The sequence below is a fragment of the Phyllopteryx taeniolatus genome, unplaced genomic scaffold (genome assembly GCF_024500385.1).
Source record: "Phyllopteryx taeniolatus isolate TA_2022b unplaced genomic scaffold, UOR_Ptae_1.2 contig_704, whole genome shotgun sequence".
NCBI classification, from domain to species: domain Eukaryota; kingdom Metazoa; phylum Chordata; class Actinopteri; order Syngnathiformes; family Syngnathidae; genus Phyllopteryx; species Phyllopteryx taeniolatus.
Window position 1 is genome coordinate 1 of NW_026903673.1, and position 2,366 is coordinate 2,366.

The window sequence follows — 2,366 nt, forward strand, 5'->3', positions numbered from 1 at the left end:
GTTTAGTTTAGTTTAGTTTAGTTTAGTTAGTAAAACAGTAGCTGAATTTCAGACGTTCCTGACCGTGGCCACAACTGATCCAGTACAGAATTCTTTGGATGAACACTTACATTTGTTTGGCAAAGTTTTAAGCCAGTTGCCCTTTGTGACACAACCCTCTGCATTTATCCAGGCTTGGGACCAGCCTACAATTTGCACTGGCTTGTGCTCCCCATCAGGTTGCATGAAGAGAGGATTAAACCCAGGTCAATGCAAATCACAGTCTATGTTGAGCAACACAAAACCAAACTGGTTCAACAATTAATGTTCCCTGACCGGGAATCGAACCCAGGCCACGGCGGTGAGAGCGCCGAATCCTAACCACTAGACCACCAGGGACTTCTGGTATAGTCAACAATTGTGCAAAGATTGACATATCTTTTCTTTGGATTGGTTTATTGTCTCTGTGACCTGACTTTGGGAATTACACTTAAACAATGAAGGAATACTTAAATATTATTTGATATGTGAACAAATGAGCGGGTTTATTTTGATATGAGAAAACGGAAACCCTCAAAGTGGGTGTGTGTAGGTGTGTAATTTATGGCATTTTCTTACATAGATTGTCTTTGTGTGTTAAGAACATAACTCTTGCTGTGATTATTATTGTTTTGTTGTGATTAGCAGCAGCATCAGGGGTTGAGGTCACGAGCAGAGGGGTTATTGAGGGACTGGGTGACCCCGTGGTGGCAGTGAAGAGGTGGTGCTGGTCTTGGAGAACAAGGAGGAGGAAGATGTGGTGCTCTTATTGGGGGAGAAGGAAGAGAATGGAACAGGAAGCAGCAATAACCCGACCGGTAGAGATGCCGTGTGTAAGGCTGGATCGCATACAAACCAATCGGGTGTCGGAAGCTGCCAACTTATAAAACTTCACTTCCAGAACAATTTGTCCCAATTTGTTTGAATTTCTACATTTTAAAAATGTTGTCAAGAACATTACGAGGGTCAGTTATTGAAGTCTATTATGTAATGGGATCAAAATGATTCTGCATAATGTTAAATTGCAAACATAATCATGATTCTGTCTAATTGTGAATCAATGATGGCTTCAATGATTATTTTATAAAATAAAAAATATGATAAAGTGGAGAGTGACATGAGTGTCGCATTTCATCACCACACAAGATGTGAGCATAAAAGCGGTTGAAATGGTAACCTGTATTAAATGTTGATTAATATTCTTATCAATACAGTAAAATGTTGAGATGATTCACTTGATCGACAGTTTAATGCCTATCATGCCCTTCACATTAATTCACTGTCGTCCTCGCTCAGCATCCTGCAGGTTTTCCTTTCAGCCTTGCTGCAGCCAACAGTTTTAGACAGACAACTTTCGTGCCAGGTTCCACCAACCCAAGCCGTGATCGTATAGTGGTTAGTACTCTGCGTTGTGGCCGCAGCAACACCGGTTCGAATCCGGGTCACGGTAGGAATGAAGCCCTTTTTTTAGTGCTGCCGTTTGAAGTTTGTGGGAGAGTGAAAGTCATCCACAGGGGCTTGCAGAGGGCCCAAACCTTTGTGGGGCTAGTGGCGCAATGGATAATGCGTCTGACTACGGATCAGAAGCTTCTAGGTTCAACTCCTGGCTAGCTCATGTGCAATTTTGCATGTGGTATTAAACCTAATACAAAATGCTGTATTTTTTACGTTAACCTTTAATGTCGCCCTTCACAATTTGGAGTACGACAGGCCTGTCGGGGGGCTGTGGGTAATAACGGGGCAGTTCAAACGAACCGTGTGGGCAGAACAGCCGGACGTTTGCGATGGTGGGGCAGCACCATCTAAATTGAGTTTTTATTAGGTTGCAAATAAACACAAGGTGAGGTATCGGTATAGGTGATCATTTCAATGAAGAATTTGGGAAATGAAGACAATACTTGAGGTGAAGAAAAGATCACGTTAGGCCTGGTACACACAAGACAATCAGGTTGGTTTTTGTCCCAGTTTTGCCCTGTCCCCGACCGAGGACCTCAAACACCAGACTGGATTATGTTTTAAAAGATTATCCTATGAGATTATGTCAAGAGGAAACAGTAGAACGTACACTGTTTTAATTGTACTTTATTTTTTCCCTCTTTGTTTTAAATATTTATAAGATTTTTTTTTTCTTTGTTTTGAAATGCTTATCATCATGTAAAGAACATTTAGTTACCTTGTGTGTGAAATGCACTATATAAATACATTTGCTTTACATCTGAGATGTGTTCAGAGTGGATTTGTTCAGAATATAGGGACCGATATGGGTCAGGGCCAAAAAATATTTACGACTCTTACAAAATCTCCACGTGTTAGCCGCCCCTAATTTTGTTCATACTAGGCATTACGGT

General features: G+C 41.3%; 1 non-coding gene across 1 annotated transcript; it reads right to left on the minus strand.

Annotated features, from left to right (window-relative positions):
• Positions 1-306: 306 nt before the first annotated feature.
• trnae-cuc (transfer RNA glutamic acid (anticodon CUC)) lies at positions 307-378 on the minus strand. Its single transcript has one exon. It is a non-coding gene; the product is annotated as a tRNA-Glu (tRNA).
• Positions 379-2,366: the final 1,988 nt, after the last annotated feature.